Source organism: Oncorhynchus gorbuscha, unplaced genomic scaffold (assembly GCF_021184085.1).
Source record: "Oncorhynchus gorbuscha isolate QuinsamMale2020 ecotype Even-year unplaced genomic scaffold, OgorEven_v1.0 Un_scaffold_1426, whole genome shotgun sequence".
NCBI classification, from domain to species: domain Eukaryota; kingdom Metazoa; phylum Chordata; class Actinopteri; order Salmoniformes; family Salmonidae; genus Oncorhynchus; species Oncorhynchus gorbuscha.
This window is the reverse complement of record NW_025746209.1, coordinates 72501-95000: the sequence shown is the minus strand read 5'-3', so window position 1 is coordinate 95000 and position 22500 is coordinate 72501. Positions and strand designations below refer to the sequence as shown.

Genomic DNA, 22500 nt, shown 5'->3' with positions numbered 1-22500 from the left:
GTTGACACCTAATATACTATCTAGACATGTTGACACCTAATATACTATCTAGACATACAGGACATGTTGACACCTAATATACTATCTAGACATGTTGACACCTAATATACTATCTAGACATACAGGACATGTTGACACCTAATATACTATCTAGACATGTTGACACCTAATATACTATCTAGACATGTTGACACCTAATATACTATCTAGACATGTTGACACCTAATATACTATCTAGACATACAGGACATTTGACACCTAATATACTATCTAGACATACAGGACATGTTGACACCTAATATACTATCTAGACATGGACATGTTGACACCTAATATACTATCTAGACATACAGGACATGTTGACACCTAATATACTATCTAGACATGTTGACACCTAATATACTATCTAGACATACAGGACATGTTGACACCTAATATACTATCTAGACATACAGGACATGTTGACACCTAATATACTATCTAGACATACAGGACATGTTGACACCTAATATACTATCTAGACATGTTGACACCTAATATACTAGACTACAGGACATGTTGACACCTAATATACTATCTAGACATGTTGACACCTAATATACTATCTAGACATGTTGACACCTAATATACTATCTAGACATGTTGACACCTAATATACTATCTAGACATACAGGACATGTTGACACCTAATATACTATCTAGACATACAGGACATGTTGACACCTAATATACTATCTAGACATACAGGACATGTTGACACCTAATATACTATCTAGACATACAGGACATGTTGACACCTAATATACTATCTAGACTAGACATGTTGACACCTAATATACTATCTAGACATACAGGACATGTTGACACCTAATATACTATCTAGACATACAGGACATGTTGACACCTAATATACTATCTAGACATACAGGACATGTTGACACCTAATATACTATCTAGACATACAGGACATGTTGACACCTAATATACTATCTAGACATGTTGACACCTAATATACTATCTAGACATACAGGACATGTTGACACCTAATATACTATCTAGACATGTTGACACCTAATATACTATCTAGACATGTTGACACCTAATATACTATCTAGACATGTTGACACTAATATACTATCTAGACATGTTGACACCTAATATACTATCTAGACATACAGGACATGTTGACACCTAATATACTATCTAGACATACAGGACATGTTGACACCTAATATACTATCTAGACATGTTGACACCTAATATACTATCTAGACATGTTGACACCTAATATACTATCTAGACATGTTGACACCTAATATACTATCTAGACATACAGGACATGTTGACACCTAATATACTATCTAGACATACAGGACATGTTGACACCTAATATACTATCTAGACATGTTGACACCTAATATACTATCTAGACATGTTGACACCTAATATACTATCTAGACATACAGGACATGTTGACACCTAATATACTATCTAGACATACAGGACATGTTGACACCTAATATACTATCTAGACATACAGGACATGTTGACACCTAATATACTATCTAGACATACAGGACATGTTGACACCTAATATACTATCTAGACATGTTGACACCTAATATACTATCTAGACATGTTGACACCTAATATACTATCTAGACATGTTGACACCTAATATACTATCTAGACATGTTGACACCTAATATACTATCTAGACATGTTGACACCTAATATACTATCTAGACATGTTGACACCTAATATACTATCTAGACATGTTGACACCTAATATACTATCTAGACATGTTGACACCTAATATACTATCTAGACATGTTGACACCTAATATACTATCTAGACATGGACATGTTGACACCTAATATACTATCTAGACATACAGGACATGTTGACACCTAATATACTATCTAGACATGTTGACACCTAATATACTATCTAGACATGTTGACACCTAATATACTATCTAGACATGTTGACACCTAATATACTATCTAGACATGTTGACACCTAATATACTATCTAGACATGTTGGACATGTTGACACCTAATATACTATCTAGACATGTTGACACCTAATATACTATCTAGACATGTTGACACCTAATATACTATCTAGACATGTTGACACCTAATATACTATCTAGACATACAGGACATGTTGACACCTAATATACTATCTAGACATACAGGACATGTTGACACCTAATATACTATCTAGACAGGACATGTTGACACCTAATATACTATCTAGACATGTTGACACCTAATATACTATCTAGACATGTTGACACCTAATATACTATCTAGACATGTTGACACCTAATATACTATCTAGACATGTTGACACCTAATATACTATCTAGACATGTTGACACCTAATATACTATCTAGACATACAGGACATGTTGACACCTAATATACTATCTAGACATACAGGACATGTATGTCTCGATAGTGCATATCTAGACCCCCCCACCACCACACAGATGGGGCCCCGGGACCGAGTTTGTGAAACCCTGGGTTAGAGGACAACATGTAGGAGACCAAAGAGCTACATTGTGAAGTGTTGCGTTGTGGTGAGAGTGGGTCTCTAACTTGGGAAGTGTAACAGAACCCCTCACCAATGTTATCAGAATGACGTTGTCCACCTTCACTGGTCCGCTTGTCTTTCTGGCTGATCTCTCTCTCTCCTTCCTTCCTTCCTGTTTTCCTGTTTAACTTACTGTTTTCCTTCCTGTTTCCCTCCCTCCCTTCCTTCCTTCCTCCCCTCCCTGCCTCCCTTCCTTCCTCCCCTCCCTGCCTCCCTTCCTCCCTTCCTTCCTCCCCTCCCTGCCTTCCTTCCTCCCCTCCCTTCCTCGCCTCCCTCCCTTCCTCCCTCCCTCCCCTCCCTTCCTTCCTGTTTCCCTCCCCTCCCCTCCCTTCCTTCCTGTTTCCCTCCCTCTCCCTCCTTCCTGTTTCCCTCCCTCCCTCCCTTCCTTCCTGTTTTCCCTCCCTCCCTTCCTTCCTGTTTTCCTCCCTCCCCTTCCTTCCTGTTTTCCTCCCTCCCTCCTCCCTCCCTCCCTCCCTCCCTCCCAGGAGCTGAACACTAACTTCCGTCAGATCATCTTCCCGGAGGCTCTACGCTGCATGTTGAAGGGCGAGGCCACCCTGGAGACCATGCTGTCGGAGCTGGACCTCTTAGTGGAGCAGTGTGCAGACGGGGTCTCCCTGCAGGGGCTGGCCGACGCCCTGCACACACACTCCGCAGCGCCGCCATGGGCCTGGAGCACGAGGCGGACACACAGTGTCTCCACATCACCAGGTTAGAACAGGGGAACAGACACTGTCTCCACATCACCAGGTTAGAACAGACACTGTCTCCACATCACCAGGTTAGAACAGACACTCTCTCCACATCACCAGGTTAGAACAGGGGAACAGACACTGTCTCCACATCACCAGCTTAGAACAGACACTGTCTCCACATCACCAGGTTAGAACAGACACTGTCTCCACATCACCAGGTTAGAACAGACACTGTCTCCACATCACCAGGTTAGGTTCCACATCACCAGGTTAGAACAGGGGAACAGACACTGTCTCCACATCACCAGCTTAGAACAGACACTCTAGAACAGGTTAGAACAGACACTGTCTCCACATCACCAGGTTAGAACAGACACTCTCTCAGACACACATCACCAGGTTAGAACAGACACTGTCTCCACATCACCAGGTTAGAACAGACACTCTCTCCACATCACCAGGTTAGAACAGACACTGTCTCCACATCACCAGGTTAGAACAGACACTGTCTCCACATCACCAGGTTAGAACAGACACTGTCTCCACATCACCAGGTTAGAACAGACACTGTCTCCACATCACCAGGTTAGAACAGACACTGTCTCCACATCACCAGGTTAGAACAGACACTGTCTCCACATCACCAGGTTAGAACAGACACTGTCTCCACATCACCAGGTTAGAACAGACACTGTCTCCACATCACCAGGTTAGAACAGACACTGTCTCCACATCACCAGGTTAGAACAGACACTGTCTCCACATCACCAGGTTAGAACAGACACTCTCTCCACATCACCAGGTTAGAACAGACACTGTCTCCACATCACCAGGTTAGAACAGACACTGTCTCCACATCACCAGGTTAGAACAGACACTGAACAGGAACTCCACATCACCAGGTTAGAACAGACACTGTCTCCACATCACCAGGTTAGAACAGACACTGTCTCCACATCACCAGGTTAGAACAGACACTGTCTCCACATCACCAGGTTAGAACAGACACTGTCTCCACATCACCAGGTTAGAACAGACACTGTCTCCACATCACCAGGTTAGAACAGACACTGTCTCCACATCACCAGGTTAGAACAGACACTGTCTCCACATCACCAGGTTAGAACAGACACTGTCTCCACATCACCAGGTTAGAACAGACACTGTCTCCACATCACCAGGTTAGAACAGACACTGTCTCCACATCACCAGGTTAGAACAGACACTGTCTCCACATCACCAGGTTAGAACAGACACTGTCTCCACATCACCAGGTTAGAACAGACACTGTCTCCACATCACCAGGTTAGAACAGACACTGTCTCCACATCACCAGGTTAGAACAGACACTGTCTCCACATCACCAGGTTAGAACCTCCAGGGGAACAGACACTGTCTCCACATCACCAGGTTAGAACAGACACTGTCTCCACATCACCAGGTTAGAACAGACACTGTCTCCACATCACCAGGTTAGAACAGACACTGTCTCCACATCACCAGGTTAACAGACACTGTCTCCACATCACCAGGTTAGAACAGACACTGTCTCCACATCACCAGGTTAGAACAGACACTGTCTCACATCACCAGGTTAGAACAGACACTGTCTCCACATCACCAGGTTAGAACAGACACTGTCTCCACATCACCAGGTTAGAACAGACACTGTCTCCACATCACCAGGTTAGAACAGACACTGTCTCCACATCACCAGGTTAGAACAGACACTGTCTCCACATCAGGGTTAGAACAGACACTGTCTCCACATCACCAGGTTAGAACAGACACTGTCTCCACATCACCAGGATGTCTCCACATCACCAGGTTAGAACAGACACTGTCTCCACATCACCAGGTTAGAACAGACACTGTCTCCACATCACCAGGTTAGAACAGACACTGTCTCCACATCACCAGGTTAGAACAGACACTGTCTCCACATCACCAGGTTAGAACAGACACTGTCTCCACATCACCAGGTTAGAACAGACACTGTCTCCACATCACCAGGTTAGAACAGACACTGTCTCCACATCACCAGGTTAGAACAGACACTGTCTCCACATCACCAGGTTAGAACAGACACTGTCTCCACATCACTGGTTAGAACAGACACTGTCTCCACATCACCAGGTTAGAACATACACTGTCTACACATCACCAGGTTAGAACATACACTTCTCACATCACCAGGTTAGATGTCTCCACATCACCAGGTTAGAACAGACACTGTCTCCACATCACTGGTTAGAACAGACTCTGTCTCCAGGTTAGAACAGGGAACAGACAGGCAGTTCATGTTAATTGGTTATATTTCAGGATGTTGTGGGTCCAGTACTGGGAACAGACAGGCAGTAGGGTTCGTGTTAATTGGTTATATTTCAGGATGTTGTGGGCCCAGTACTGGGAACAGACAGGCAGTAGGGTTCGTGTTAATTGGTTATATTTCAGGATGTTGTGGGCCCAGTACTGGGAACAGACAGGCAGTAGGGTTCGTGTTAATTGGTTATATTTCAGGATGTTGTGGGCCCAGTACTGGGAACAGACAGGCAGTAGGGTTCGTGTTAATTGGTTATATTTCAGGATGTTGTGGGCCCAGTACTGGGAACAGACAGGCAGTAGGGTTCGGTTAATTGGTTATATTTCAGGATGTTGTGGGCCCAGTACTGGGAACAGACAGGCAGTAGGGTTCGTTAATGGTTATATTTCAGGATGTTGTGGGCCCAGTACTGGGAACAGACAGGCAGTAGGGTTCGTGTTAATTGGTTATATTATATGTTATATTGCAGGATGTTGTGGGCCCAGTACTGGGAACAGACGGGCAGTAGGGTTCGTGTTAATTGGTTATATTTCAGGATGTTGTGGGCCCAGTACTGGGAACAGACAGGCAGTAGGGTTCGTGTTAATTGGTTATATTTCAGGATGTTGTGGGCCCAGTACTGGGAACAGACAGGCAGTAGGGTTCGTGTTAATTGGTTATATTTCAGGATGTTGTGGGCCCAGTACTGGGAACAGACAGGCAGTAGGGTTCGTGTTAGTTATGTTATATTTCAGGATGTTGTGGGCCCAGTACTGGGAACAGACAGGCAGTAGGGTTCGTGTTAATTGGTTATATTATATGTTATATTGCAGGATGTTGTGGGCCCAGTACTGGGAACAGACAGGCAGTAGGGTTCGTGTTAATTGGTTATATTTCAGGATGTTGTGGGCCCAGTACTGGGAACAGACAGGCAGTAGGGTTCGTGTTAATTGGTTATATTGCAGGATGTTGTGGGCCCAGTACTGGGAACAGACAGGCAGTAGGGTTCGTGTTAATTGGTTATATTTCAGGATGTTGTGGGCCCAGTACTGGGAACAGACAGGCAGTAGGGTTCGTGTTAATTGGTTATATTTCAGGATGTTGTGGGCCCAGTACTGGGAACAGACAGGCAGTAGGGTTCGTGTTAATTGGTTATGTTATATTGCAGGATGTTGCGGGCCCAGTACTGCCAGCTGATGCAGCCTCCAGGGGCCGGTATGGACGCCGTGGGACAGGACTCTCCTAAGATGTCCGCCGGTCAGATGCTGCTGGTGGCCTTCGATGGCATGTTTGCTCAGCTAGAGACCGCCTTCGGGCAGCTCACAGAGAAGGTAACACATCTACTTCCTCAATGTCCTCACTCTTTCTCAATCTCTTTCCCCTCTCAGCCTCAATCTCTTTCCCCCCTCTCTCTTTCTCAATCTCTTTCCTCTCTCTCTTTCTCAATCTCTTTCCCCCTCTCTTTTCTCAATCTCTTTCCCCCTCTCTTTTCTCAATCTCTTTCCCCCTCTCTCTTTCTCAATCTCTTTCCCCCTCTCTCTTTCTCAATCTCTTTCCCCCTCTCTCTTTCTCAATCTCTTTCCCCCTCTCTCTTTCTCAATCTCTTTCCCCCTCTCTCTTTCTCAATCTCTTTCCCCCTCTCTCTTTCTCAATCTCTTTCCCCCTCTCTCTTTCTCAATCTCTTTCCCCCTCTCTCTTTCTCAATCTCTTTCCCCCTCTCTCTTTCTCAATCTCTTTCCCCCTCTCTCTTTCTCAATCTCTTTCCCCCCTCTCTCTTTCTCAATCTCTTTCCCCCTCTCTCTTTCTCAATCTCTTTCCCCCTCTCTCTTTCTCAATCTCTTTCCCCCTCTCTCTTTCTCAATCTCTTTCCCCCTCTCTCTTTCTCAATCTCTTTCCCCCCCTCTCTCTTTCTCAATCTCTTTCCCCCCCCTCTCTCTTTCTCAATCTCTTTCCCCCTCTCTCTTTCTCAATCTCTTTCCCCCTCTCTCTTTCTCAATCTCTTTCCCCCTCTCTTTTCTCAATCTATTTCCCCCTCTCTTTCTCAATCTCTTTCCCCCTCTCTCTTTCTCAATCTCTTTCCCCCTCTCTTTCTCAATCTCTTTCCCCCTCTCTCTTTCTCAATCTCTTTCCCCCTCTCTTTCTCAATCTCTTTCCCCCTCTCTCTTTCTCAATCTCTTTCCCCCTCTCTCTTTCTCAATCTCTTTCCCCCTCTCTCTTTCTCAATCTCTTTTCATCTTAAACTCATCTTTGTCTTGTTGTTCCTCTTCACTCCATATTCCATTTGTTTGTCACTTATCTCAGGCTATTCCTTTCTTCTCACTCTCCCGTCTCTCAATGATGTTATTTCCTCTCCTTTCCAGATGATTTCCATGGAGGTGCCGCCGGCGTGGCGGAAGGTGGATGTGATGCGTGAGGCGCGGGCGGCCCAGGTCCATTTCTTCCACAGCGGTCCTCACAGACATGTTCTGGAGGAGATCTTCTTCCTCAAGAGACTCCAAACCATCAGGGAGTTTTTCAGGCTCTGTGGATCCTTCGCTCAGACACTCTCTGGTGAGAATACTGATGGCTTTATAGTCTCTCTGTGTGGATCCTTCACTCTCTGGTGAGAATACTGATGGCTTTATAGTCTCTCTGTGTGGATCCTTCACTCTCTGGTGAGAATACTGATGGCTTTATAGTCTCTGTGTGGATCCTTCACTCTCTGGTGAGAATACTGATGGCTTTATAGTCTCTGTGTGGATCCTTCACTCTCTGGTGAGAATACTGATGGCTTTATAGTCTCTGTGTGGATCCTTCACTCTCTGGTGAGAATACTGATGGCTTTATAGTCTCTCTGTGTGGATCCTTCACTCTCTGGTGAGAATACTGATGGCTTTATAGTCTCTCTGTGTGGATCCTTCACTCTCTGGTGAGAATACGGATGGCTTTATAGTCTCTCTGTGTGGAACCTTCGCTCAGACACTCTCTTAGAGTGTAGAGGTGGCAGGGTAGCCTAGTGGTTAGAGTGTAGAGGTGGCAGGGTAGCCTAGTGGTTAGAGTGTAGAGGTGGCAGGGTAGCCTAGTGGTTAGAGTGTAGAGGTGGCAGGGTAGCCTAGTGGTTAGAGTGTAGAGGTGGCAGGGTAGCCTAGTGGTTAGAGTGTAGAGGTGGCAGGGTAGCCTAGTGGTTAGAGTGTAGAGGTGGCAGGGTAGCCTAGTGGTTAGAGTGTAGAGGTGGCAGGGTAGCCTAGTGGTTAGAGTGTAGAGGTGGCAGGGTAGCCTAGTGGTTAGAGTGTAGAGGCGGCAGGTAGCCTAGTGGTTAGAGTGTAGAGGCGGCAGGTAGCCTAGTGGTTAGAGTGTAGAGGTGGCAGGTAGCCTAGTGGTTAGAGTGTAGAGGTGGCAGGTAGCCTAGTGGTTAGAGCGTAGGGGCGGAAGCGTAGCCTAGTGGTTAGAGTGTAGAGGAGGCAGGTAGCCTAGTGGTTAGAGTGTAGAGGTGGCAGGTAGACTAGTGGTTAGAATGTAGAGGTGGCAGGTAGCCTAGTGGTTAGAGTGTAGAGTTGGCAGGGTAGCCTAGTGGGTAGAGCGTTGGACTAGTAACCGGAAGGTTGCAAGTTCAAACCCCCGAGCTGACAAGGTACAAATCTGTCGTTCTGCCCCTGAACAGGCAGTTAACCAACAGTTACTAGGCCGTCATTGAAAATAAGAATGTGTTCTTAACCGACTTGCCTGGTTAAATAAAGGTCAAATAAAAACAGATACTTATCAGGATATTATTATTGACAATATATCTTAGTTTTGACTCGTTGTCTGGTCCTGCTCCACAACTTTTGGATTTTCTCTCTTGTTCTCCAACCGTCTAAAATGAGCCAGTTGGTTTTCAGCACCGCTGTCTCCCTGGCTTCTGTCTCCCTGGCTTCTGTCTCCCTGGCTTCTGTCTCCCTGGCTTCTGTCTCCCTGGCTTCTGTCTCCCTGGCTTCTGTCACCCTGGCTTCTGTCTCCCTGGCTTCTGTCTCCCTGGCTTCTGTCTCCCTGGCTTCTGTCTCCCTGGCTTCTGTCTCCGCGGCTTCTGTCTCCCTGGCTTCTGTCTCCCTGGCTTCTGTCACCATGGCTTCTGTCTCCCTGGCTTCTGTCTCCCTGGCTTCTGTCTCCCTGGCTTCTGTCTCCCTGGCTTCTGTCTCCCTGGCTTCTGTCTCCCTGGCTTCTGTCTCCATGGCTTCTGTCTCCGCGGCTTCTGTCTCCGCGGCTTCTGTCTCCCTGGCTTCTGTCTCCCTGGCTTCTGTCTCCCTGGCTTCTGTCTCCGCGGCTTCTGTCTCCGCGGCTTCTGTCTCCCTGGCTTCTGTCTCCCTGGCTTCTGTCTCCCTGGCTTCTGTCTCCATGGCTTCTGTCTCCATGGCTTCTGTCTCCCTGGCTTCTGTCTCCCTGGCTTCTGTCTCCTGGCTTCTGTCTCCCTGGCTTCTGTCACCATGGCTTCTGTCTCCCTGGCTTCTGTCTCCCTGGCTTCTGTCTCCCTGGCTTCTGTCTCCCTGGCTTCTGTCACCCTGGCTTCTGTCTCCCTGGCTTCTGTCTCCCTGGCTTCTGTCTCCCTGGCTTCTGTCTCCCTGGCTTCTGTCTCCCTGGCTTCTGTCACCATGGCTTCTGTCACCATGGCTTCTGTCACCATGGCTTCTGTCACCATGGCTTCTGTCACCGCGGCTTCTGTCTCCGCGGCTTCTGTCTCCGCGGCTTCTGTCTCCGCGGCTTCTGTCTCCTCGGCCTCTGTCTCCTCGGCCTCTGTCTCCACGGCCTCTGTCTCCACGGCCTCTGTCTCCACGTCCTCTGTCTCCACGTCCTCTGTCTCCACGTCCTCTGTCTCCACGTCTTCTGTCTCCTCGGCTTCTGTCTCCACGTCTCCACGTCTTCTGTCTCCGCGTCTTCTGTCTCCGCGTCTTCTGTCTCCGCGTCTTCTGTCTCCGCGTCTTCTGTCTCCGCGTCTTCTGTCTCCGCGTCTTCTGTCTCCGCGTCTTCTGTCTCCGCGTCTTCTGTCTCCGCGTCTTCTGTCTCCGCGGCCTCTGTCTCCGCGGCCTCTGTCTCCGCGGCCTCTGTCTCCGCGGCCTCTGTCTCCTCGGCTTCTGTCTCCACGTCTCCACGTCTTCTGTCTCCACGTCTTCTGTCTCCACGTCTTCTGTCTCCACGTCTTCTGTCTCCACGTCTTCTGTCTCCACGTCTTCTGTCTCCACGTCTTCTGTCTCCACGTCTTCTGTCTCCACGTCTGTCCTAATCTTGTTTTCTCAGGGCTCTCTCGTCTCTCTGCAGCAGACGTATAGTGAGCAGTATGTTTGGAACATCGAATCACAATAGAAATCACTATCGAATAGTAATCCATATAGAATCACTATCGAATAGTAATCCATATAGAATCACTATCGAATAGTAATCCATATAGAATCACTATCAAATAGTAATCCATATAGAATCACTATCAAATAGTAATCCATATAGAATCACTATCAAATAGTAATCCATATAGAATCACTATCGAATAGTAATCCATATAGAATCACTATCGAATAGTAATCCATATAGAATCACTATCGAATAGTAATCCATATAGAATCACTATCAAATAGTAATCCATATAGAATCACTATCAAATAGTAATCCATATAGAATCACTATCAAATAGTAATCCATATAGAATCTCCACCTAAGTATCATCATAATATTGTATCGCGACGTCCCTGGCAATTCCCAGCCTTATGAAACGGTATCTGAAACATTTATATATAGTGCGTTTGACCCCCTCTCTATCCCCCCTCCCTCCCTCCCAGGTACGTGCCCCCCAGTGTCTGATGACCCTCCTCCCTCCAACGGCCCAGTAGTGGGTCTGGGGGGTGTAGGTCTACCAGGGAAGCCCGTGTTCCGGGGGGCGGCGGTGGTAGTGAGCGAGGAGCAGATGACCCGGCCCATCAAGGCGTTCACAGCAGAGTTTGTCCGTCAGATGCTGATTGGTCTTCCCACCCAGACCCTGGGTCTGTCTCTCTGCAGCACTCTGTCCGCCCTGGGTCTGGATCTCACCGCGCAGGTGGAGGCCAAGGACTTCGGAGCCGACGGCAAGGTGGGAAGGAGGCCGTGTTACGGACCTGATCCATCAAGATGTTATGTCGTCTTCATACATGTTTAGTTCTGATTTAAACGTGTGGTTGTTAATTGTCCAGGTGTCGCTGGATGAGTTGTGTAAGCAGACGGTGGTGCAGGGTCTGGGCGCAGGCCGTATGTCTCAGCTGCTACTGAACAGAGGCACGGTGCTGGCGTCCTCCTACGACACGGCCTGGAAGAAACTGGACCTGCTCAGACGCCTGGAGACCAGCCTGGACGCTGCCAAGGTCTCCCTGCAACGCACCCAGCTACACATCACCATGTTCCAGGTGAGAGGAGGGGGGTTTAACCCTGTCCTGTCTCTGTGAGAGGAGGGGGGGTTAACACTGTCCTGTCTCTGTGTGTCCCAGTGTGAGAGGAGGGGTGGGGGTTAACCCTGTCCTGTCTCTGTGTGTCCCAGTGTGAGAGGAGGGGTGGGGGTTAACCCTGTCCTGTCTCTGTGTGAGAGGAGGGGGTGGGGGTTAACCCTGTCCTGTCTCTGTGTGTCCCAGTGTGAGAGGAGGGTAGGGGTTAACCCTGTCCTGTCTCTGTGTGAGAGGAGGGGGTGGGGGTTAACCCTGTCCTGTCTCTGTGTGAGAGGAGGGGTGGGGGGTTAACCCTGTCCTGTCTCTGTGTGAGAGGAGGGGTGGGGGTTAACCCTGTCCTGTCTCTGTGTGAGAGGAGGGGGGTGGGGGTTAACCCTGTCCTGTCTCTGTGTGAGAGGAGGGGGGTGGGGGTTAACCCTGTCCTGTCTCTGTGTAGCCCAGTGGCAGCATGAAGACTTGATAGGTCCTAGGACCCTGTGTGTGTGTGTGTGTGTGTGTGTGTGTGTGTGTGTGTGTGTGTGTGTGTGTGTGTGTGTGTGTGTGTGTGTGTGTGTGTGTGTGTGTGTGTGTGTGTGTGTGTGTGTGTGTGTGTGTGTGTGTGTGTGTGTGTGTGTGTTAAAGGGATAGTCCACCCCCAGGAATATAAATCATGAAACTCCTGTGAATTTGGTAAAAGCCTGTGTTGTATCAGGGGGTTAAATAACATGATTTAACCACTAAGTGGTCCGTTTGAGAAATCAAGAAATCGTGAAGGAACGCGTCATAGCTACACTATATATATATATATATATATATACACACACGAGTATGTGGGACACCCATTAGAATGTGTGGATTTGGCTATTTAAGCCACACCCTGTTGCTGACAGGTGTATAAAATCAAGCACACCGCCATGCAATCTCCACAGACAAACATTAGCAGTAGAATGGCCTTACTGAAGAGTTCAGTGACTTTCAACGTGGCACCGTCATAGGATGCCACATTTCCAACAAGTCAGTTTGTAAAATTTCTGCCCTGCTAGAGCTGACCCTGTTAACTGTGAGTGCTGTTATTGTGAAGTGGAAACCTCTAGGAGCAACAACGGCTCAGCCGCGAAGTGGTAGGCCACACAAGCTCACAGAACAGGACCGCAGAGTGCTGAAGCGCGTAGCTCTTAAGAATCGTCAGTCCTCTGTTGCAACACTCACTGCTGAGTTCCCAACTGCCTTCTGGAAGAAACGTCGGCACAAGAACTGTTCGTCGAGAGCTTCATGAAATGGGTTTCCATGGCCGAGCAGGCACATACAAGCCTAAGATCACTGCTCAATGTCAAGCGTCGGCTGGAGTGGTGTGAAGCTCACTGCCTCTAGAGCAGTGGAAAGGTTTTCTCTGGAGTGATGAATCACGCTTCACCATCTGTCAGTCCGACGGACTAATCTGGGTTTGGTGGATGCCAGGAGAACGCTACCTGCCCCAATGCATAGTGCCAACTGTAAAGTTTGGTGGAGGAGGAATAATGGTCTGGGGCTGTTTTTCATGGTTCAGGTCCCTTAGTTCCAGTGAAGGGAAATCTTAACACTACAGCAGACAATGACATTCTAGATGATTCTGTGCTTCCAACTTTGTGGCAACAGTTTGGGGAAGGCCCTTTCCTGTTTCAGCATGACAATGCCCCCCGTGCACAAAGCCAGGTCCATACAGAAATTGTTTGTCGAGCTCAGTCTGGAAGATCTTGACTGGCCTGCACAGAGCCCTGACCTCAACCCCATAGAACACCTCTGGGATTAATATAATAATATATGCCATTTAGCAGACGCTTTTATCCAAAGCGACTTAAAGTCATGTGTGCATACATTCTACGTATGGGTGGTCCCGGGGATCGAACCCACTACCCTGGCGTTACAAGCGCCATGCTCTACCAACTGAGTTACAGAAGGACTAATTGGAATGCTGACTGCGAGCCAGGCCTAATCGCCTAACATCAGAGCCCAACCTCACTAAGGCTCTTGTGGCTGAATGGAAGCAAGTCCCCGCAGCAATGTTCCAACATCTAGTGGAAAGCCTTCCCAGAAGAATGGAGGCTGTTATAGCAGCAATGTTCCAACATCTAGTGGAAAGCCTTCCCAGAAGAATGGAGGCTGTTATAGCAGCAATGTTCCAACATCTAGTGGAAAGCCTTCCCAGAAGAGTGGAGGCTGTTATAGCAGCAATGTTCCAACATCTAGTGGAAAGCCTTCCCAGAAGAATGGAGGCTGTTATAGCAGCAATGTTCCAACATCTAGTGGAAAGCCTTCCCAGAAGAATGGAGGCTGTTATAGCAGCAATGTTCCAACATCTAGTGGAAAGCCTTCCCAGAAGAATGGAGGCTGTTATAGCAGCAATGTTCCAACATCTAGTGGAAAGCCTTCCCAGAAGAATGGAGGCTGTTATAGCAGCAATGTTCCAACATCTAGTGGAAAGCCTTCCCAGAAGAGTGGAGGCTGTTATAGCAGCAAAGGGGGGACCAACTCTGTATTAATGCCTGTGATTTTGGAATGAGACGTTTTGACGATCAGGTGTCCACATACTGTTGGTCATGTAGAGGACATGGTTCTGTCACAGGAGATAATGTGTTATCATATATATATATATATATGCCATTTAGCAGATGCTTTATCACATTTCATAACGGTTTTAAAACCATTACCTTCACTCCAGATTGCTGTATCAGCCAATAGACAGTACCGTCATACTTGTTCTAGAACAAGTATATAATCAAGTTAATATCGTCATGACGACGTATATATGTGCTCAATCTACAGTGTACCAAATTATTTAACCATCTACCATCTCGTTATGCGTCCCCTTTGTGTCTGAGGCACGGGCCCTTGTTGCCGTTCCCTGCACTGTCTCTGGGTAGCAGAGTTGCACGTTTGTGTTTTTACAGCTAGCTAGCTACTTCACATGCTGATATTGACTTTGGTATTATTCTGTGTCGCTACGTTTGCTAGCTGGCCAACCCCAGAGAGAGCATTGTATTGTGGGTTTTGTAGTTGACTTGAGCTGAAAACAGATTTTCACATGTTGCTACGACGACAAAAATTAAATATTCGTTCACAAAAAAAAACATTGTTTTCACATGTTATTGTTATTTAACACTGTTAATCATAGGAAGTAGTGTTTTTGGTATTTACCCTTTAACCCCGTCCTCTGTCTGTGTTCCAGTGGCAGCATGAGGACGTGCTCGGCCCTAGGACCCAGCCGATGAGTGTGAGCCCTCCTCCTCGCTCCATCATCCTCAGTAGCATGAAGAAGAAGCTTTACAAACTCAGCCAGGACGAGGCGGCCATCGCTGCTGTCCAGGTCAGTCATCACCAATTATTATTTATGTTTTTTATTTCACCTTTATTTAACTTGGCAAGTCAGTTGAGAACAAATTATTTTTTTTACAATGACAGCCGAGGATCAGTGAGTTAACTGCCTTGTTCAGGGGGCAGAACGACAGATTTTTACCTTGTCTGCTCGGGGATTCGATCTAGCAACCTTTCAGTTACTTGCCCAACGCTCTAACCACTAGGCTACCTGCTGACCAATCTGTCAACCTTGATAGCTAACTAGACCGTTACTCTTAGCTACTCCTGTAAATAAAATGCTCTCTTTTCTCTCTCTGGTCTGAGTCCTTTAATGACTGTGTGTCTGTGTTTTTTTAATTGGATCTGTCCTCTCCCCCCCCCTGCAGGAGAAGCTGGCATCACTAGAGGGCAGTATAGAGCAGCGTCTGAAGTGGGCCGGAGGGGCCAACCCTGCCCTGGCCCCGGTGCTCCAGGACTTTGATCTGACCATCGCAGAGCGCCGCGCCCTCGTGGCCCGGGAGAGCCAGCGTACCAGCCAGGTACACCACTCACGCTGCCCACCTTCTGGGTTTACCTCTCCACCTCTCCTGGGTTTACCTCTCCACCTCTCCTGGGTTTACCTCTCCACCTCTCCTGGGTTTACGTCTCCACCTTCTGGGTTTACGTCTCCACCTTCTGGGTTTACGTCTCCACCTTCTGGGTTTACGTCTCCACCTTCTGGGTTTACCTCTCCACCTCTCCTGGGTTTACCTCTCCACCTCTCCTGGGTTTACCTCTCCACCTCTCCTGGGTTTACCTCTCCACCTCTTCTGGGTTTACCTCTCCACCTCTCCTGGGTTTACCTCTCCACCTCTCCTGGGTTTACGTCTCCACCTTCTGGGTTTACGTCTCCACCTTCTGGGTTTACCTCTCCACCTCTCCTGGGTTTACCTCTCCACCTCTCCTGGGTTTACCTCTCCACCTCTCCTGGGTTTACGTCTCCACCTTCTGGGTTTACCTCTCCACCTCTCCTGGGTTTACCTCTCCACCTCTCCTGGGTTTACCTCTCCACCTCTCCTGGGTTTACCTCTCCACCTCTTCTGGGTTTACCTCTCCACCTCTCCTGGGTTTACCTCTCCACCTCTCCTGGGTTTACCTCTCCACCTCTCCTGGGTTTACCTCTCCACCTCTCCTGGGTTTACGTCTCCACCTCTCCTGGGTTTACCTCTCCACCTCTCCTGGGTTTACCTCTCCACCTCTCCTGGGTTTACCTCTCCACCTCTCCTGGGTTTACGTCTCCACCTTCTGGGTTTACGTCTCCACCTTCTGGGTTTACGTCTCCACCTTCTGGGTTTACCTCTCCACCTTCTGGGTTTACCTCTCCACCTTCTGGGTTTACGTCTCCACCTTCTGGGTTTACGTCTCCACCTTCTGGGTTTACGTCTCCACCTTCTGGGTCTCCACCTTCTGGGTTTACGTCTCCACCTTCTGGGTCTCCACCTTCTGGGTTTACGTCTCCACCTTCTGGGTCTCCACCTTCTGGGTTTACGTCTCCAATGGCACCCTATTCCCTGTATAGTCAAGGTTTTCTGCAAGAAAATTGAGAAAAATTTGCCAGCCAGGGAATTCCCATGCTGTGGGGGTCCCTGGGAGGGGCATTTCCCAGGGACCCCGCCTCCTCGTACATGCTAATGCCTTGATTCACTGAAAATATATTATTTCAGTGTGTTAGAAGCTTTGGATGTTGTCTACGTTTATAGGATCAGGACTATTTTCTAAGTAAAAACTATTTTTTAACATTAAACCGGTCTTCTCTAAGATTAGTCATATTTACAGCTTTAGTGCAAGATATGAATTGCCACAATGATGTATTTCATTGGCTTTGCTGCTGTGGACACTTAGGGTAAGGAAACCAATAGGCCTTTTTCTAATTTGGGTGAACTATCCCTTTAACAGTTTGGCCAAACAATAATTCACTGTGGGTGGGTTTGTCAGGGGAGGGGGCATGATGTTTGATTCAGAGTTGGTAGAGTTTCAGACCTGTCAATCAATCCACTGTGGGTGGGATTATTAATCGAGTCAGAAAACATTGTCTACTCTTTCGTATTAGAAAAAACTAAATCTAGTCTTCTCTTTCAATTTAGTTTATTATTAAACTAAATCTTTCAATTTTATGCAAAAACCTAAAAGATTGTGTTCTGTCAAGTAAACATGGATTCCCTATTGAGAAACAATATACCCCGAACCAAAATATAAATGCAACATGTAAAGTGTTTCATGAGCTGAATGAAGTAAAAGATCCCAGAAATGTTCCATACGCACAAAAAGCTCATTTCTATCAACTTTTGTGCGCAAATTAGTTTACATCCCTGTTAGTGAGCGTTTATCCTTTGCCAAAATATTCCATCCACCTGACAGGTGTGGAATATCAAAAAGTATGGTCATTTCACAGGTGCACCTTGTGCTGGGGACAATAAAAGGCTGTAGTTTCGACACACAACACAATGCCACAGATGTCTCAAGTTTTGAGGGTGCGTGCAATTGGCATACTGACTGCAGGAATGTTGCCAGATAATTTAACGTTAATTTCTCTACCGTAAGCTGCCGCAACGTTGTTCTAAAGAATTTGGCAGTATGTCCAACCGGCCTCAACCGCAGACCATGTGTATGGTGTCGTGTGGGCAAGCGGTTTGCTGATGTGAACAGAGTGCCCCATGGTGGCGGTGGGGTTATGGTATGGACAGGCATAAGCTACGGACAATAAACACAATTGAATTTATCGATGGCTATTTGAATGCACAGAGATACCGTGATGAGATCCTGAGGCCCATTGTCGTGCCATTAATCCGCCGCCATCATCGTTTCATTACGATAATGCAGATTCCATGTTGCAAGGATCTGTACACAATTCCTGCAAGCTGAAAATGTTCTTCCATGGCCTGCATACTCACCAGACATGTCACCCATTGAGCATGTTTGGGATGCTCTGGATCGACGTGTTTATGACAGTGTGTTCCAATATCCAGCAACTTTGAACAGCCATTGAAGAGTAGTGGGACAACGTTCCACAATCAACAGCCTGATCAACTCTATGTGAAGGAGATGTGTTGCGCTGCATTGAGGCAGATGGTCCCACCAGATACTGACTGGTTTTCTGATCCAAGCCCCTACCTTTTTCCCTTCTCTTTTTTAAGGTATCTGTGACCAACAGATGCATATCTGTATTCCCAGTCATGTGAAATTCATAGATTAGGACCTAATTAATTTATTTCAATAGACTGATTTCCTTATATGAACTGTAACGCACTAAAACATTTAGAAATTGTTGCATGTTCATTTATATTTGTTCAGTATAGAATTGCAGGGGGGGGAAAATGAAAATACAAAAGTAATTCAGGGGGAGGACCCACCAGACCCCCCTGCAATATCGTGCACTCCCACTTTTATACAAAGTCAGACCAGAATAAGGCTCTACTACCTATTGTTCCTGCAGTGAGGTACTCAACATCTTCATCGAATGTTTTCATAATTTACCTGAAGAGAATCGCTAAAAATCAGTAGTAGCCTACCAGTATGCACATTAGGGAGTAAATGAACAGCTCTCTCACCGATTCGGTTCACATAAAACATCCCGTTCAAAAAGAGCTGTTTGTTTTTGAAACAACCAAGTCACAAGTCTACACCGATGAGTCACTTCAGAGGTCACTGACAAGCCTCGACACGGGCTTCCAATCCTAGTTCAAAACAAACCAGATATTTTGGTTTTACGTGTCCCGACACGATACCACGAACATATAAACGACGTTCTATGATTTATGAATAGGAAATGCGATATTAAAGGATTGAATTATTCAGTCAGTCTCACGCCTTTTTATAAACGAGTCGACGCTTGCTGTTCTGGTCGTCAATCAAAGCACAATTACAAGACCTGTTACCCAACACCCTGGTTGTTTAGTCTTATGAAACACACGAGGAAAATGAGTGAATGTGCCACGATTTTAAACAAACGCCTGTGTGTCCGTGTGTGTGCTGATTCAACCGTCTACATGTCAGCCACCACATCCAAGGAGGTCACTGAAACCCTGAACGAGGAGTCGCAGTGTGTTTAGGAGTAGGTGACCAGTAATTAACTGGTCCTGATCCAAGAGATTTATATTTGGGACAAATCATTCCCTGAGCTGGAAGGAATGTGCTTTTTTTAAAACATGGATAAATCAAAACTTCACCGTTCAACGCCTCTCCCCTATTTGACCTAAATATTTGTTTGTGTATGTATTGATATGTAGGGTTATGTATCATTTTAAAAAAATAACATGTGTTTTGTGCTTGAGCTGTTCTTGTCTGTAATGTTCTGTATTCTGTTTCCTGTTTTGTGTGGAACCCAGGAAGAGTAGCTTCTGCTTTCACAACCGCTAATGGGGATCCTAATGAAACGCCGCAAAGACAACAAGTGGATTTCAACTCTTCGTTACCATGTAAACGGGACGTGTAAATTCATTCACAGGAGAGACGATGAAGACTCGTATCATGCTCTCCCTCCTCCTCCGTGAGAAGAAATTTGAGCGCAGCCAACCACAGTCTATAAAAATAACACCGGTACCGAGAGGCGGGGACAGAGAACAGACTGACAAAACGGCCGTGTTTCCCTGCCGACGCTCTGTGACTGACAGCCGACTGTCCTATCAACACGAGACGATACATAATATATAATATAATAATAATATATCGCTTAATCTGGCGGGAGAAGGCTAAACGGACATTTCTGACTAGTGATCCATACCGGTCATTCTAGCGGGAGAAGGCTAAACTGACATTTCTAACTAGACGATACATATCGGTCATTCTAGCGGGAGAAGGCTAAACGGACATTTCTGACTAGACGATACATATCGGTCATTCTAGCGAGAGAAGGCTAAACTGACATTTCTGACTAGTGATACATACCGGTCATTCTAGCGGGAGAAGGCTAAACTGACATTTCTGACTAGACGATACATATCGGTCATTCTAGCGGGAGAAGGCTAAACGGACATTTCTGACTAGACGATACATATCGGTCATTCTAGCGGGAGAAGGCTAAACGGACATTTCCAACTAGTGATCCATACCGGTCATTCTAGCGGGAGAAGGCTAAACTGACATTTCTGACTAGACGATACATATCGGTCATTCTAGCGGGAGAAGGCTAAACGGACATTTCCAACTAGTGATCCATACCGGTCATTCTAGCGGGAGAAGGCTAAACTGACATTTCTAACTAGACGATACATATCGGTCATTCTAGCGGGAGAAGGCTAAACGGACATTTCTAACTAGACGATACATATTGGTCATTCTAGCGGGAGAAGGCTAAACGGACATTTCTAACTAGACGATACATATTGGTCATTCTAGCGGGAGAAGGCTAAACTGACATTTCTGACTAGTGATCCATACCGGTCATTCTAGCAGGAGAAGGCTAAACGGACATTTCTGACTAGACGATACATACCGGTCATTCTAGCGGGAGAAGGCTAAACGGACATTTCTGACTAGACGATACATACCGGTCATTCTAGCGGGAGAAGGCTAAACGGACATTTCTAACTAGACGATACATATTGGTCATTCTAGCGGGAGAAGGCTAAACGGACATTTCTAACTAGACGATACATATTGGTCATTCTAGCGGGAGAAGGCTAAACTGACATTTCTGACTAGTGATCCATACCGGTCATTCTAGCAGGAGAAGGCTAAACGGACATTTCTGACTAGACGATACATACCGGTCATTCTAGCGGGAGAAGGCTAAACGGACATTTCTGACTAGACGATACATACCGGTCATTCTAGCGGGAGAAGGCTAAACGGACATTTCTGACTAGTGATCCATACCGGTCATTCTAGCGGGAGAAGGCTAAACGGACTTTTCTGACTAGACGATACATATCGGTCATTCTAGCGGGAGAAGGCTAAACTGACATTTCTGACTAGACGATACATATCGGTCATTCTAGCGGGAGAAGGCTAAACTGACATTTCTGACTAGTGATCCATACCGGTCATTCTAGCGGGAGAAGGCTAAACTGACATTTCTAACTAGACGATACATACCGGTCATTCTAGCGGGAGAAGGCTAAACTGACATTTCTGACTAGACGATACATATCGGTCATTCTAGCGGGAGAAGGCTAAACGGACATTTCTGACTAGACGATACATATCGGTCATTCTAGCGGGAGAAGGCTAAACTGACATTTCTGACTAGACGATACATATCGGTCATTCTAGCGGGAGAAGGCTAAACTGACATTTCTGACTAGTGATCCATACCGGTCATTCTAGCGGGAGAAGGCTAAACTGACATTTCTAACTAGACGATACATATCGGTCATTCTAGCGGGAGAAGGCTAAACTGACATTTCTAACTAGACGATACATATCGGTCATTCTAGCGGGAGAAGAGAAGGCTAAACTGACATTTCTAACTAGACGATACATATCGGTCATTCTAGCGGGAGAAGGCTAAACTGACATTTCTAACTAGACGATACATATCGGTCATTCTAGCGGGAGAAGGCTAAACTGACATTTCTAACTAGTGATACATACCGGTCATTCTAGCGGGAGAAGGCTAAACGGACATTTCTGACTAGACGATACATACCGGTCATTCTAGCGGGAGAAGGCTAAACGGACATTTCTAACTAGACGATACATACCGGTCATTCTAGCGGGAGAAGGCTAAACGGACATTTCTAACTAGTGATACATATCGGCCATTCATAATAAACTGTATTTTTTGTGAAGAATCAACAACAAGTGGGACACAATCATGAAGTGGAACGACATTTATTGGATATTTCAAACTTTTTTGAAAACTGCTGTTCACAAATGCTCTCCATCCAACCTCACTGAGCTCGAGCTGTTTTGCAAGGAGGAATGGGGGAAAAAATTCAGTCTCTCGATGTGCAAAACTGATCGACATACCCCAAGAGACTTACAGCTGTAATCGCAGCAAAAGGTGGCGCTACAAAGTATTAACTTAAGGGGGCTGAATAATTTTGCACACCCAATTTTTCAGTTTTTGATTTGTTAAAAAAGTTTGAAATATTCAATAAATGTCGTTCATGATTGTGTCCCACTTGTTGATTCTTCACAAAAAAAAATATTTTTTATATCTTTATGTTTGAAGCCTGAAATGTGGCA

The 22500-nt window shown here is 46.4% G+C and overlaps 1 pseudogene; it reads left to right on the top strand.

The window, feature by feature from the left end:
- Positions 1 to 22500, top strand: part of LOC124022789 — a 104026-nt pseudogene that overhangs the window by 52258 nt on the left and 29268 nt on the right.